The sequence below is a fragment of the Chiloscyllium plagiosum genome, unplaced genomic scaffold, assembly GCF_037043375.1.
Source record: "Chiloscyllium plagiosum isolate Xiang-an unplaced genomic scaffold, Cpla_swu_hap1 HiC_scaffold_34, whole genome shotgun sequence".
In the NCBI taxonomy this organism is placed as follows: domain Eukaryota; kingdom Metazoa; phylum Chordata; class Chondrichthyes; order Orectolobiformes; family Hemiscylliidae; genus Chiloscyllium; species Chiloscyllium plagiosum.
In genome coordinates this window covers 14,067,123-14,084,173 of record NW_028270172.1, presented here as the reverse complement: position 1 = coordinate 14,084,173, position 17,051 = coordinate 14,067,123, and the positions used below count along the sequence as shown (strand labels likewise).

Genomic DNA, 17,051 nt, shown 5'->3' with positions numbered 1-17,051 from the left:
TTTCATTGTCTAGGACGGCCCAGAGAAATGTCCTGACAGCGCTCGGCGGGGCGGGGTGTTCCAACAGCAGCCAGAGAGATAAAGTGCTCCTGAACAGTTCCTGTGCCTACAGCATGTTTATTGCTGCTATACCCGGTGGATTGTGCTGTTTGAAATATCCTTTTGTTGTGGGCTCGTTTCCCCCAATGAGGATGTTTGCGATTGAGGATGATCGTATTCCCTGGATTTAGCTGCTTGTTTTCATAGCTGGTGAACCTGATGACTAGTCCTGTTGTATCCTCTGAAAGAAAAGGCTTTCCTTGTGAAGGCAATTGCTGCTTTTAACCTGTGAGCTACCGAGATTGCACGGGTAGAGGGAGCTGTGAAAGTTTGGCTCTGATTCAGAAAAGTGTAATAAATAAAATGCATCTTCAAAGCAAGAGGCTCCGAAAGATAAGCTGGAAACATATATTAGTGCAATGGGAGATATTAAAATTGGATTAGCAACGATATTTTAAATGAGTAATGTATTAAATTTATGGGAAAAAAAGTGTTTGCCAAACATTTTCCAAAGTAGCAAACAGTAAATTAAAAACAGAACCAAGTTATATTGATCTTTAGCACGAGTGATATTTTTCAATATATCACTGTATTCAAAAGTAATAATTAAAAACAACTTGTCAATGAATCTTCCCTTTTGTTGTCTGTCTTCTGGACGGGGTTTCTAGATGATCAACTGTGAATGGTGGAGCAGGCGTGAAGGGCCGAATGGCCTACCTCAGCCGTTTCTATGTTTTGACAGTGACCAAGACTGTACATGCCCTCTTGAGTCTGTGTAAAAGATCACAGAACACAAAGAAGTCCAGGGGCGTTCTGTCCAGTGTCATGACAAATATTTACCCCTCAAAATAAATCACAAAATGAAACCCAGTTATCTGGTCATAACCACATTTCCACTGGTAGGGACTTGTGGCTGCTACATTGCCGATGTTACTGGAGCAATCATCCTTGAAAATGTGTCTGGTTAGCTGTAAAGTGCTTTGAGATAGTGGCATAAAAGGCATGATACAATTGTAGGACTTTATTTTAAAGAGGCCCCTTTTTGCTTATAGAGCTATTCTGTTTTATTTGTGTTCTTAAAATAGTTTACATGGCTAGGCCAGCCTCTATTACACTTCCCCAGTTGCTCAGAGGGCAATTAAGAGTCGACCACATTGCTGTGGGCCTGGAGTCACGTGGAGGTCAGACTCGGTGGCGATGTCATTTCCTGTTCGTTTTCTGAGGGGTTGATAGATGGTAGCGAGATCTATGTGTTTGTTTATGGCGTTGTGGTTGGAGTGCCAGGCCTCTAGGAATTTTCTGGCATGTCTTTGCTTTGATGTCCCAGTCGAGTTGGAGGTTTTTTTCATCCGTGTGTAGGGCTACGAGGGAGTGAGAGACCCTCTCTCCCTCGTAGCCCTACACACGGACGAAAAAAGAAACACCAATTCGACTGGGACAACACCTCTATCCTGGGACAGGCTAAGCAAAGACATGACAGATGTTACCTAGCCAGGTAATGAAACGTCTGGATATCAAACCTACAGCTCAGCGAGCAAACCTACGCCCTAAACCTCAACCTGAGCTACAAACCTTCACAAACCTTGCAGTATCATTGATTGTCATAAAATTTATCTGATTCACTGATGTCCTTTAGGGAAGGAAACTGCCATCCTTACCTGGTCTGAGACAAAACACTGCAGGTGCTGAATCCAAGGTACACAGACTGGAGGCTGGAAGAACACAGCAAGCCAGGCAGCATCAGGAGGTGAAGGAGTCAATGTTTCGGGTCCTGAAGAAGGGTTACACCTGAAACGTCAACTTCTGTCCCTCCTGATGCTGCCTGGCTTGCTGTGTTCTTCCAGCCTCCAGTCTGTCTACCTTGGATTCAGCACCTGCAGTGTTTTGTCTCAGACCAGGTAAGGATGGCAGTTTCCTTCCCTAAAGGACATCAGTGAATCAGATAAATTTTATGACAATTAATGATACTGCAAGGTTTGTGAAGATTTGTAGCTCAGGTTGAGGTTTAGGGCGTAGGTTTGCTCGCTGAGCTGTAGGTTTGATATCCAGACGTTTCATTACCTGGCTAGGTAACATCTGTCATGTCTTTGCTTAGCCTGTCCCAGGATATATGTGTTGTCCCAGTCGAATTGGTGTTTCTTTTTTCATCTGTGTGTAGGGCTACGAGGGAGAGAGGGTCTCTCACTCCCTCGTAGCCCTACACACGGATGGAAAAAACCTCCAATTCGACTGGGACATCAAAGCAAAGACATGCCAGGAAATTCCTAGAGGCCTGGCACTCCAACCACAACGCCATAAACAAACACATAGATCTCGCTACCATCTATCAACCCCTCAGAAAACGAACAGGAAATGACATCACCACAAACCCCAGGAACCCCATCCAGGACAAACATATAAATAGAAAGCAGGAGACAACAGCTTCGCTTCACTTGGAGGTCGCCACTGATGATGTTACCTAGCCAGGTAATGAAACGTCTGGATATCAAACCTACAGCTCAGCGAGCAAACCTACACCCTAAATCAATGATACTCCTTATTAGGGTATTAATTCCAATTTCTTAAAACTTTGAAATCCAATTCCACCATCTGCTGTGGTGGGAATTAAAACCTGGGTCCCCAGAACATTACCTGGGTCTCTGGGTTAATAATGCCACTCGGCCACTCCATTCCCACACTATTATGTTGTTAGTTTTATTTGTACAGTCAGTGATTGCATTATTAAATTATGCTTAACAGTAGTTTGGCAGCTGGGAGTAAACGCACTTTTGTTCTGTACGTGTTGGCGCATTCTTCCCATCACTCAAAGGTGTCAGTGTCTGAGTGGACGAGCAGAGTAGATTACAGCAGCTAGTCTGCCATTTGACTCCAGTCCACAGGCTTCCCAGGGGACAGACAACCGCTGATAGAGACTGGCTGTCAGATCTCACATCGGTGATTAGGAAAGCAAGGACTGGAATTCTTGAAGGGGGCCAGAGCGATTCCAAGAAAACACTATTTCCAAATGTCCTCCAGTCCAGTGAGACTACAACGAAACTAAAATAAAATGACACTGTGCCACTTTATGAGGAGCTCTGTTGTCTTGATGCATAAAACTCAAAAGGCAAATAACTTGTAGTTATTAATGATTTGGAGGAGCCGGTGTTGGACTCAGGTGGACAAAGTTAAAAATCATACAAGCCCAGGTTACAGTCCAACAGGTTTATTTGGAAGCCCTAGCTTCAACAACCACCTGATGAAGGAGTGCTTCCAAATAAACCTGTTGGACTATAACCTGGTGTTGTGTGATTTTTAACTCTGGTTATTAATGAAAGGCATCCAAACCTCTGCTGCTTGCGCGTGTGTTTAAACTCTCAGTTATCAGCCTTGTGTCCTTTTTTGTATTCATTCATGGGATATGGGTGTCCCCGACCAGGCCAGCATTTATAACCCAATCCTAATTGCCTACAGAGAAGTTAAAAGTTAACGACATTGTTTTGGATCTGGAGTTCTATGTAGGCCAGACTGAATAAGGATGGCAGATTTCCTTCTCTCAAGGGCAAAATGTGAACCAGATGGGTTTCTAAGAATAATCAATAGCCATTACATTGGCTTTTCCTTTTCAGATTTGTATTGAATTCCTGTTTCACAATCTACGATGATGAGATTTCAACCATGTTCATAGAACATTATGCTGGTGTTCAGGGCTACTAGTCCACACACATTACCATTAGGGTACTGTCTCCCTATTCTCCTATGCTGGCTCCCAGGCAAGTGTTTTGCTTTTAAAATTCTCAAACTTGTTTTCAAATTGCTTCCTGGCCTTCTCCCTACCTTAACATCTCCCCCCCCCTCCCATAACTGTACAGGATACCTGTGCTCCTCCAATCCTGTGAGTGTGATAAAGTCAGAGAGTTATACAGCACGGAAACAGACCCTATGGTCCAACTTATCCATGCCTACCAGGTTTCCTAAACTGAATTACTTCAATTTGCCTGTGTTTGACTCATATCCCTCTAAACCTTTCCTATTCAGATACCCAACCAGATGGCCTTTTAAATGTTGTAATTGTACCAGCCTCCACCACATCCCCTGGCAGCTCATTCCATACACGTACCACCCTCTGTCTGAAGAAGTTGCCCCTTAGGTCCCTTTTAAATCTTTCCCCTCTCATCCTAAACCTATGCTCTCTAGTTTGGACTCCCCCACCCCAGGGAAAAGACCTTGTCTATTTATCCTATCCATGTCCCTCATGATTTTATAAACCTCTATAAGGTCACCTCTCAGTCTCTGACGCTCCAGGGAAAACAGCCCCAGCCTATTCAGCCTCTCCCTATATCTCAAACCCTCCAGTCCTGGCTACATCCTTGTGAATCTTTACTGAACCCTTTCAGGTTTACCAACATCCTTCCTGTTAAAGCTTTCTAGAAAAATTTGGATGATCATTTGAATCAAAATAATGTGCAAGGGTATGGGGAAACAGCAGGAAATTGTCACCAGGGGATGATGCTCATTTAATGAACAGTGCAAGCCCGATAGACTGAATGGCCTCCTGTACTGTGACAATTCTGTGATTCTGGAACTCTTGATTGTTTAGCTACTTCTACGCCATGAGCATTGTGATTCATTCTAGTTATATATGGTCTAACTAAATTAAAACTGGAGGGTCTCTGTGGAGTGGCCCATGTGACTATTGTGGAACTAACCTGAATTTTGCAGACGTCAGCAATAATGTGGCAGAGGCAAAATCTAATGGATTAGCTGAGACATGCATTTGCAGCTTAAAGGGCGGCAGCGCTGTCTACAGTGTATTGCAACGGGTTTGAACAACGTAAATGTGGGGAGTGAGCACATAGATCATCGCTTTCCAAATTTCTTCCCATTGCGACCCAATTTCAAGGCTTGTAAATTCAGTGTAACCCTTCAGTGAGAACAGGGAGTTCAGCTACTGATGCTTCAGAGCTACGCTCAGCATGTGACCCAATGTAAGGACAAACCCGACCTTGGGGGAGCCCTGGCATGGATTGGTGCTCTCCTGCAATGTAATTTGTGGTGGTAGCCAATATAACTACATCCTTTATGATTTCAGGAAGTGATCTATTATCCTAGATTCTGGGAAGGAACGCTCAGGGATTTCCTGGAAGTTAACAGTGTGGAAATCTTATATAGCTCCAAAACACTTGGCACCAGGTCTCGGAACAAGAGCCCAGCCCTGCACCAACACCACATGGGGCTTTGTCTAACAGTAGTGGGTGTAACTAACAAAGCTGCAAAGGATTATATTTCACTCACTCCCTTCATTTAGAATCGGGCTGGTAAACATTTAACAAGCTCTAGTTGCAAATTTTGGCATCCCTCAACTGATTTCAGTGAGGTTTCGAAAATTAAGGACTTGGGAGTTGACGGGTAGGATAGCACATCGACTCTGTCGGAGTGGGAAGGACATGTAAAATCTGATGCAAGATGTAACTAGCAGATATGATATAGAACACAGATTTGAGCCCCCTGTATAAATCTCAGCGGCAAAGGAGTTTAACTCAATCTTATTAATTGTTTGGTGTGGAAACAGTTTGAGTTAGTATCTGAGGTATCTGTGCAATTGACCCCGTGGAAATGAGGGAAGGGGCAGCATCTCGGGTCAGAATATGGTTAGTGTGACATTGTAGACATAAGGGAAAGATATCCTTTGATACTGAGGAAAATCATTCATATTTTTGATTTGAATCCTGTTATGAGTTAGGTCAAGCCACAACAATGTTGGCTGTAGGGAATGGTCTCTTCGAAATTCCTCAGTGTTTGAGGAAAACTGTCTCGACTTGGAGTGCTTTATAAAAGCCAATCATGTTTCAGTCACTCGAGGCACACTCCAGTTGACTGCCTCTCTCTCATGTGTTTATGGGTAAAGCCGAGGCCTTGACTTCCCTCAGTCCTTTGGAGACATGTTGGTGTCAGGAGGACAGGCTCCATAGTGGGGGGAGCAGTTGAAAGTGATGCCCAACATTATGCTGTTCGCTGAGGCAATTAATGGCTCAATTACAGAATCACAGATGTATTTATCGAGTTCAACTCTATGATCTTGTGCCAATCTCCCGCCTTTTCCCGTCTCCCAGCATATCATTACTATCCAACCATTGCCCTCTTGTGCCTCCATCACATTTCCAGGCAGTGTATTGCGTAACCTAACTATTCACTCCATGAGAAAGGTTTATCTTATGCCAACCTTGCTTGGCTTGTACATCACATTAAATCAGTGCCCTCCTGTTCTTGTTTCTTTAAGGGTCACCTGCTGAAGACATTTTGCCACGGGCGCAGGTCACCAGGTAAACCTCAGGCAACCTCCCGATTGGTTCCCTTAATGGCTGCTCCATGATTCATGCAATGGTCCCTGACACCAATGAAAATGACCCCTCTCCTCCCAATCAACCCAACTAAGGCACCACTGTCAGAATATAGCCTTAACCAGCTTCCCCACCTGCCCCTCCCCAAAAACCCAGCCCGATGTTCAAGGGTGTCTTGACATTGAGGTCTTCTCTCCTTTCTGATGCAACTTCACAGGGTGGCCACAACCAGGGGTGGCGCTGCTGAGCCCCAAGCCCTCTGGCTAAAAATGGCTTCTGTTCACTGACTGGTGCCAGGAAAATGTCACCACAGGTTCCTGCTGGAATGGAATCTTCTTCTCCCATCTCCAGTCTCTGTAGCAAGAATTTACCTTGACTGAAAAAAAAATACTACCCGAGCTGTCAGATAAATGTAGTGACTGCTCCCTGACTTGACAACTTCTGTTGGGGACAAATCTGAGCCCCAGTAAAGTCAGCATAGTCACACCATAGGGCTGCTCTCTCGTTAGAGTGAGATGGCTGGTGGTGGTTTAACCTGGGGAGGCCACCACACCTCAGGTGAGGGTAGGAGTTTGAGAAGAAGAAGGAGAAACCTTCATGGTTACCTCAGCAGATGCAGGGATTAAACCCATGCTGTTGGTGTTATTCAGTATCAAAAATCAGCCATCCAGCTAACTGAGCTAACAAGTCAGATTGTTTAACATGTTCAGGGTTTGGGGCTGAGTGTGCCAGAGGTCTCATATTTCTCTAGTGCAAACCTCGTTAAATTTCTGATGATGGAATGTCTATAAACAGACAACGTACGGAGGACAATGAGAGTTGCAACAAAATTCTTAAGTGTGGGTCGATTTTAACTAAAGACGCCTCAGACATGATTTCATCCTTAGCCATGGGACAATAACTGCAGATAATAGCTTGGTGTACAACCTGTTGGAAAAGACACACAGCTTGTGAGTCACAATATTATTTATAGCATCAGCATTGGACAGGAGCCCACTGTATCCCACATTAAATATAAATATTTATTGAAAAGTTAATGCAGTCATTAATTCAACTTGACCTTCAGTTTGAGGAAAGGCCATCTTATTTTGAAAAGTTTGTTAAATATGATGAATTCTCTTTTCATGTCCTGTCAGATCTTGCTTTGTGATGATGTCTGATTGCTGTAGGAGTGGTCACAGCATCTTTTGTCTGTATCAAAGATGCTGCAATACTCTGTGGCAACTTGCAAGAACATTGTCTTCTGAAGGGGAGTGTGAGATGGGGGTAGGTTTAGCTGTCAGTCACCGATGTTTCCTTGTGAGAACTCATTGGCATAAACAACAATTAAAGGTCGTGAATATAATTTACAAACATTGCCATCGTATGTTTTTGTCTGGTCGGCAGAGAAACAGGGTGAGTCATGACCATTGTAATTCCTGCTGGTGCATACCTTTTTCTGTTTCTTCTGCTGGAATGAGATTGAAAGAGTTAATCGTGTCATTCCTAATAGGAGGAATGGGCATTAACTCGGTTGGAGAAAGTAATCACGTAGATCATCTGCAGCAGATGGGCGGCACGGTGGCACAGTGGGTTAGCACTGCTGCCTCACAGCGCCAGAGACCTGGGTTCAATTCCCGCCTCAGGCGACTGTCTGTGTGGAGTTTGCACATTCTCCCCGTGTCTGCGTGGGTTTCCTCCGGGTGCTCCGGTTTCCTCCCACAGTCCAAAGATGTGCAGGTCAGGTGAATCGGCCATGCTAAATTGCCCGTAGTGTTAGGTAAGGGGTAAATGTAGGGGTATGGGTGGGTTGCGCTTCGGTGGGGCAGTGTGGACTTGTTGGGCCGAAGGGCCTGTTTCCACACTGTAAGTAATCTAATCCAATCCATTAGCCTGAAGGGTTCACACCCTGTCCCCTCAGCCACCGGGCTTCCCTCTCACGCACCGGACTCCCCCCTCACCCACCAGACTCCTCACTCCCCTATCACCCACCGGACTCCCCCCTCACCCACCGGGCTCCTCACTCCCCCTTCACCCTCTGGGCTCCCCCCTCACCCACCAAACTCCTCACTCTCCCCCTCACCCCTCATCCACCTGGCTCCTCACTCCCCCCTCACTCACCGAGCTCCTCACTCCCCCTCACCCACTGGGCTCACCCCTCAACCACCGGGCTCCTCACTCCCCACTCACCCACCGGGCTCCCCCGTCACCCACCGGGCTCCACACACCCCCCTCACCCACTGGGCCCCTCACCCCTCATTCACCGGGCTCCTCACTCCCCCTCACCCACCGGACTCCCCCCTCACCCACTGGGCTCCTCACTCCCCCCTCACCCCTCACTCACCGGGCTCCTCACTCCCCCCTCACTCATCGAGCTCCTCACTCCGCCCCTCACCCACTGGGCCCCCTCCTCACTCCTCATCCACCAGGCTTCTCACTCCTCCCTCACCCACTGGGCTCCTCACTCCCCCCCCCCTCACCCACTGGGCTCCTCACTCCCCCCCTCACCCATCGGGCTCCTCACTCCCTCCTCACCCACTGGGCTCCTCACTCCCCCTCTCACCCCTCACCCACTGGGCTACCACTCTCACCCACCGGACTCCTCACTCGCCCCTCACTCACCGAGCTCCTCACTCCCCCCCCCTCACCCACTGGGCTCCTCACCCCTCACCCACCAGGCTTCCCCCTCACCGACCGGGCTCACCCCTCACCCACTGCGCTCCTCACTCCCCCCTCACCCACTGGGCTCCTCACTCCCCCCCTCACCCACTGGGCTCCTTACTCCCCCTTCGCTCACCGGGCTGCTCACTCTCACTTCACCCACTGGGCTCCCCCCTTGCCTACTGGGCGCACCCCTCACACCTCAGCCACTGGGCTCCTCACTCCCCCCTCACCCACTGGGCTCCCCCTCATCCACCGCGCTCCCTACTCCATACCCCCATTCACCCGGCTCCCTATACTCCTCACCTACCTGGCTCCCTATACCCTTCACCCACCTGGCTCCCTATACGCCTCACCCCCCACCCCCTGCTCCCTATGTTCCCTCACCCTCCTGGCTCCTGTACCCCTCACTCACCTGGCCCTATGTTCCCTCACCATCCTGTATCTCTTACCCTCTTGGCTCTATGTTCCCTCACCTACCTGGCACTAGATTAGATTAGATTACTTATGTTCCGTCACCCACCTGGCTCCCTATATCCCCTCACCCACCTGGCTCCCTATATTCCCTCAACGACCTGGCCCTCTGTCCCTTCACTCACCTGGCTCCTATACCTCTCACCCACCTGGCCCTATGTTCCTTCACCCACCTGGCCCTATGTTCCCTCAACCACCTTGCTCCCTATATTCCCTCACCGACCTGGCCCTATGTTCCTTCACCCACCTGGCCCTATGTCCCCTCACCCACCTGGCCCTATATCCCCTCACCCACCTGGCTCCTATGTTTCCTCACCGACCTGGCCCTATGTTCCCTCACCCACCTGGCCCTATCTTCCCTCACCCACCTGGCTCCTATGTTCCCTCACCGACCTGGCTCCTATGTTCCATCACCCACCTGGCTCCTATGTTCCATCACCCACCTGGCTCCTGTACCTCTCGCACACCTGGCCCTATATCCCCTCACCCACCTGGCACTATGTTCCGTCACCCACCTGGCTCCTATACCTCTCACCCACATTGTCCCCTATCCCCTCACCTACCTTGCTCCCTTCCCCCACCCACCTGGATCCTTAATTCACTGTCCTTCAGACTTCCTTTCTCTGTTGTAATAGTTCTGTAATAGTTAAATTAAGGTCACTATATTAAATATTTTAAGGCACGGTCATCTAAAGATTGGCAAAGCAAGAGCTGGAGATCGGGAGTAGATTGGATGGCAGTGTTTCACAGGTACAGTCAGGATGGACTGAATGGCCTCTTTCCAGGGGGTAAATTCCTGTGGCTGCAGAAACACAGCACAGCATGTTCCCTTACTCAGCCACAAGCTCCCATCTGCTAAATCTCAGTCAGTTTCATTAATAGTCTGTGAGAGATATATCTTCACAAACCAAGCCTCTAAGGAATGAAAATAGTAACATTCCTCTCCTAAATACTTCCCTCCAGGATGTCTGGAGTTATACGCATCATTATAAGCAACTGGGGACTTGTGGGGAAAGAATTCCACTTCACAGATGACCTTTCCACAGAGTCTGTAAGCTCAGTCCATTCTCCCATCTGAGAGATTTCAGACAGATACTGACCGCTCTGTTTAAAAAATATAGCTTACTCTTTCACTTACATGTCTTGCCATAATTTCCATTCATGATTCTAGCTCAAAGAATTTCGGGAAGGGACAGAGTCATAGAATCATACAGTACAGAAGAGGCCCTTCGACCCATCAAGTCTGTACTGTCAAAGTTACACTAGCCCTATTCTCCAACTCAGAGCTTATTGCTTCAGAAACTTATATCAGCGTTGGAGATAGTTCATTACTGAGAAGGTCACTTCATAATCTGACCTGCCCCATAGTCATGGAGTCACAGTGTCATACAGCATGGAAACAAGCCCTAAGGCCCAACTGAGCCGTGCTGGCCAGGGTCCTTAAACTGAACTGCTCCCATTTGCCTGGGATTGGTCCATATCCCTCTAAACCTGTCCAATCCTATTTTTGTCCCAAAGTGGAGACATGAACATATTCTGCGATTAAATTCTGCGACCTCTCTCCATTTATACAGTATCCTGCTATTTTAATTTTTGTACCAAAGTGGTGACATCAACATATTCCCACATTATATTCCATCCGCTGACCTTTTGACAACTCAATTAGCCCACCCATATCCTTTTGCAGACTCTCTGTCTCCTCTTGACAGCATACCTGCTTACATTTCTTGCTGTCTTTGGTAAATTTAGCAACTGTATATTCAGCTCTTTCAACCAAATTATGGAGGGCAATTGTAAACAGAGGAGGCCCAGCACTGATCCCTAAACACACGAATAGTTACAGCTTACCACGTGGAAAACCCTGCTCTCTGTTTCCTGTTTGCCAAAAACCTTCTATCCATGCTCAAATATTAGATCCTTATCTGGTGTAGTAAGCTTTGACATTGTTATGATTGTGGCAGGAGGAAATTGCCGAAGGTTAAGTCCTTTATTCTCCCAGTCCCATGATTAGTATAAGTGTGTTGATCCAGTTCCCACAATGGCCAATTGCTTCCCTTCTGTACAATGATCCATAGTAAAAGAAATGGTCTTGAAACTTCTTTAATTAAATCAAAATGAGCCATTTGTTATAAACCATACTCATTAAAGCAAATTGAAAAACGGACAACAGGTAAACTGTGATCTAGGATTACACTTACACCTCCTTAATCCACCACACAGACCCTTTTGTATTTACTCATTAAATTCACAGGATGAAGGTGTTGCTGGCTAGGCCAGCATTTATTTCCTATCCCTAATTGCCCAGAGGGCGGTTAAAACTCAACCACATCGCTGTGGGTCTGGAGTCACACGTAGGCCAGACCAGGTAAGGATGGTAGATTCCTTTTCTCAAGGACATTAGTGAACCAGATGGGTCCACACCCCCACAGCGATCAACTTACTGTCATCATTAGACACTTAATTCCAGATGTTTTATTGAATTCAAGTTCCACCATCCACCATGGCGGCATTTGAACCTGGATTTCCGGCACGTTATCTTAATCTTTGGATTAACAGTCCAGTGATAATACTATTAGGCCATCACCTCCCCATTGTCATATTACACAACAAAAATGACAATTCCTTGCGGAGATTTTCTTTTTAAAAGCCAAAGGAAACGAGGAATGTGCTAGAAACTTAGAGCAGGAGTAGGCCATTCGGCCCTTCAAGCCTGCTCCATCTTTCACTATGATCGTGGGTAATCCTCTATCTCAATGCCATGTTCCTGCTTTCTCTCCAAACCCCTTGATGCTTTAAATATCTAAAAATATATCTATCTGTTCCTTGAATACACACAATGATTCAGCATCCACAGCCCTCTGTGGTAGTGAATTCTCACAGGTTAACCACCTCTGAGCGGTACCTCATCTCAGTCTGAAGTGGCCTACTCTGTATCCTGAGACCATGACCCCTGGCTCTAGTCTCTCTGACCAGGCAAAACATCCTCCCTGCATCAAGACCATCTAACATGTTAGAATTTCCATGTTTCAGTGAGATCCCCTCTCATCCTTCTAAGCACTGTTGAATACAGGCTTGATCAGTCTTTCTTGGGCAGTGTTGCTGACTATAATAGCAATCAAAAAGTTTCAAAACATCCCAAGGGTTCTTAATGTGTTGGCAAATGAATTTAGCAGAATATGCCCATTAGAACTACAAAAAAAGGGGTATGATTTGGAATACCCCCACGATTCTGCACTTGAGGAGTGAATGTAAAAACAATTATGTTCTGTATTTCTAAGGTGAGATTCAGAGGTCCACGTTAGATATGTGCAGCTCCATCCTCCAAAACAATGGGAGAGGAGCAGAAATCCGACAGTGATAGTCACCTCTGGGAAGACTCGGCCTATTATTTTGGCCATGGAGCCTCTTCCAGGTCCTTGTCTGGAACTAAAATCACGCCTTCCAGCCAATAGCGCCAACCTATAGTTTTCAGGAGCAGCTCCCATTCTACTGAGTGAGGGGCTGGTGCCTCCTGGTGACTCCATGCCAGTGCCCGCACTTCCGTTGATCCCATTACCTGATTGCCCTAAAGGCTCTGGCAGGCAGGTAGGCACTGAGAGCACTGTGTTCCGCTCCAACGCAGGCAGACTGTTCTGGTTCATGCTGTAGTGTGTGGCTTTCTCCTCCCACAGATGCCCGGAGTGGGCGGCTGAAAGCAGCTGTCTGCCAGAAGGCGTTTATTTATACTGATTTAACGAGACAGCCAACATTGGAACAATTTGTGGCTTTAATAAGCAAGTAAAATCATTCACGCTCATTAAAACAGCCATGAAGACAGAGAACGGGAATGTCCCCGGTTATTGTCACTCTCTGAATTGTCCCTTTGTTCTGTCTGTCAGTTCTGCCCAACACCATTGGTCAGTCGACCTCCGATTCTGAGAACCATTGTTCACCCCATCCTTTTGTTACACTGTTTTCCCTGTTACCCATGCTGCCTTTCAGCTCTGACAATATATATAGTCCAGGAACAGGCCATTCAGCCCCACAGGTCCATGCTAACATTCATCCTGCATGTGAACAGCCCTTCATCTAACCTCGTCAGTCTATCCTTTTATTCCCCTCATGTGTTTATGTAGCTCCTCCTCAAGTGCATCAGTGGGGGGGGGGGGAGAAAGTTAGAGGGAGGTGGAGAGAGGTTCTCAAACTCACAGAGGACTAAACAGAGAGATCCTTTTGCAAGTGGATCAGAAAGCCAGAGAATACCGATTTTAAGACAGTTGGCTAAAACAAAGGAAATAGGGGCACCGTGAGGTGATAAGGAAATATATTGTATGCAGTGAGTTGTTATGTCCTGGAATGCACCGTTTGAAAGTGTGGCGAAAGCAGATTCAATAAAAACTCTCACAAAAGGAGTTGGGTAAATCGCTGAGCAGAAACGTTGACAGGTCTATGAGAGAGGAGCGGGGATTAGGACTGATTGAGGTACTTTCTATGACAGTGATTCCAACATTGTAACCACTCCCTGCTTTATTGTGTTTACACATGTTTATGCTGATCAGAAACAATACTGTTAATCCGAACGCTGAAGTAACAACAATAACTCTACATTTACATAGTACCTTTAGTGTAGTAGAGCATCTCAATATACTTCACAGGAAAGTAATTCAGTCAGAAATGACACAAAGCCACATATTAGGTCAGATTTTGGAAAACTTGGTCAAAGATGTAAGTTTTAAGGAAGAAAGGAAAGGAGGTAGAGAGGTTTAATGAGGGAGGTCCAGAGCTTGGAAATATAGACGCACCCAGCAGTGATGGAGTGATTCTAATTGGGAATGCCCAAAATGTCAGAATGAGATGAGCACAGGTATCTCAGAGCGTACTGAAGCTGGAGGAAAAGTTAGAGATTGAGGTTGACGGTGGTGGTGGTGTGACCATAGAGGAATTCAGAAACAAGAATGAGAATTTTAAAATCAAGTTAGTGATTGACTGGAAGCCAGTGCAGATCAATGAGCACAGTGATCATAGGGGAATGAAACCTGCTATGAGTTAAGACAAAGGCAAGAATGTTGGATGACCTCAAATTTCCAGAGTGTAGGATGATGGGGTCCAACCAGGACAGTGTTGGTATTGTCAAGTCTAGAGGCACGAATAAGGGTTTCACCAAGAAATGAGCTGAGATGGACTGACATTGGGTGACGTTATAAAAATGGAAATAGGTTGAAATCCACTTGAAAGACATTTTATTCTGAACAGTAGTCACTGGTCTTGAAACATTAACTGTTCCTCTCTCTCACCACAGATGATGCCAGACCTGCTGAGTTTCTCCAGCGCTCACTGTGTTTGTTTCCAGCATCTGCAGTTTGTTTGAGTTCCTGTCTTTCTGAAGCTGTAAAGCATTCTCCTTGAGATGATTCCGTTTAACCTCTTGCAATGGCTTTGCCTGCGTTCGCTCTGATATGCAACATGTTAAAAGTTAACAACTCTACCATTTCCTGTAGTGCATGGTGACCACCAGGCACAGCAAGTCCTATTGTGTGTGAGGTTTACAGTGAAGTCAGTACTTGCTAATCTCAAAGCAGAGAGAAATCCTGCAGGGCAACCACAATGTGACCTTGGTTCAATGGAGACAGTGGCTTATCCTTGTTTCCACTGGTCAGTGCCTGGTGCATGAATCATTCCTAAGCAGACAAACTTTTTAAATTGGATAACTTTTTCCACTGTGACTCCACCTCAGTGCCTCAGAGTTTGCACGTCCTCAGAGATAAACTTTAAAGCAAAGATAAGAGAACTGTTTTCTTTCCTTTATTCATTCAAGAGATGAGGGCGTCGCTGGCCAGGCCAGCATTTATCCCCCATTCCTAATTGCCCAGAAGGCTGTAAGGGTATTGCTATGGGTCTGGAGTCACATGCAGACCAGACCGGGTAAGGATGGCAGTTTCCTTCCCTAAAGGACATTAGTGAAGCAGATGGACTTTTCCTGATAATCGATACATGGTCATTTTAAAAAAATTGACTTCAAATCCCACCAAATGCCCATGTAGGATTCAAGCCTGGGTCCCCAGGATGTTACCTGGGTCCCCAGATTCACACGGCAGCAATAATTCCACTAGGCCATTGACGTCTGCTGCTGAGCAGAGCAATGAGAATGAAGTTTTTGTCATAGGGAATGTTTAAACTGTAGGGCTATGTAGTATAAGGAGTCGAGAGTGTAGTGCTGGAAAAACACAACAGGTCAGGCAGCATCCGAGGAGCAGGAGAGTTGACGTTTCGGGCATAAGCCCTTCATCAGGATTCTCCTGCTCCTCGGATGCTGCCTGACCTGCTGTGCTTTTCCAGCACCACACTCTTCGTCTCTGATCTCCAGCATCTGAGTCCTCACTTTCTCCTATTTTACAATGTTCCGGACTTCATGTTGAGTTCAATACTTTCAGATTCTGAGCCCACTCCCATTCCTTCTCTTTTTTTTAGTTAAACGTGTTACATTCTCTGTCACCGTGTCCTCTCTCCCCTCCCTTGCTCTTTCCAGTCTGGTAGCTAGACACGTTGTTATTCTGTCATTTTCACATTCCAATCACTTAATCTGAACTATCAACATCCTTTCTCCCGCAGCCCTCCAACATCCCAACCCCGCCCCAATGGTACATAAATGCTGTCCCTTCCACATTTCACATCAGCTCCGATGAAGAGTTATCTAGGTTTGAAACATTAGCTTGCTCTCTCTCCATGGATTCTGCCTGACCCGCTGTGATCTGCAGCATTATTTTTCCAGTACAGATTCCAGCATCTACAGTAATCCGCTTCTACTTGGGTCGAACATGTTCTTTGCCTTTTCCAATGTTAGCGATTTAATTGCAAACTGGTGTTAAACTGGCTTTTGGAGTTGTGTTAAGACAAGAGATTAAGATGTTGCAGCAATATTTTCGAGTTGTCTGAAAGAAACACAAAGAAGGTACTGTTCATGGCTTCTGTTTACTTGAAGTTTCCTGGTGGGTTTATTTACGGATAATCTGATCTACACAGTGGTGTAATCTCGTTCTTGCATGACGTAACTCACAATCCTTCAGGATTAAGTTCAAATGCAAGTGAGGTGAGAACGATTTAAACTGTGGGTATAACCTGGGGCTGTTGCTCAACCCACAGCAAGTGTCACTGTCGGAACAGTATCGTGTAATATAAAGAGGTTATTATTTTCCCAGGATTATAGGTAAATTCAGCACAAATTTATTGTCATGGTATAAGACGTCACCTGGAATTGAGAGAACAATGGGTTCCTTTATAATCGGCAGGAAAATAAACAGCAGAGGAGCGATTTTCTGACCGTAAGTCCCCTTTCATGTGGGAAGAGATATGAACCAACCTCAGGGTTCTGCAAACAAATCCTCAGTAAGGTTTGACAGTTTATAGGTCATTTTCTGAATACACACCATTGTAGATGGCCGCGCCTCTCCCTATTTAGGCAAGCTACTCCAATTGCATTGTTCCTCCAATTCCGGCCCTTGCACATGCCCAATTTCATTGCTCCAAAATAAGTGCACCCATTCCTTCAGCTATCTGGGTCATTAGATATGGAATTCTCCTCTCTGTTCCATTCTCTTTCCTCCC

General features: G+C 46.2%; 1 protein-coding gene across 1 annotated transcript in view; it reads left to right on the top strand.

Moving 5' to 3' along the window:
- acad11 (acyl-CoA dehydrogenase family, member 11) overlaps positions 1–17,051 on the top strand; it is a 157,445-nt gene that overhangs the window by 96,866 nt on the left and 43,528 nt on the right. The gene's annotated exons all lie outside the window — the stretch shown is intronic.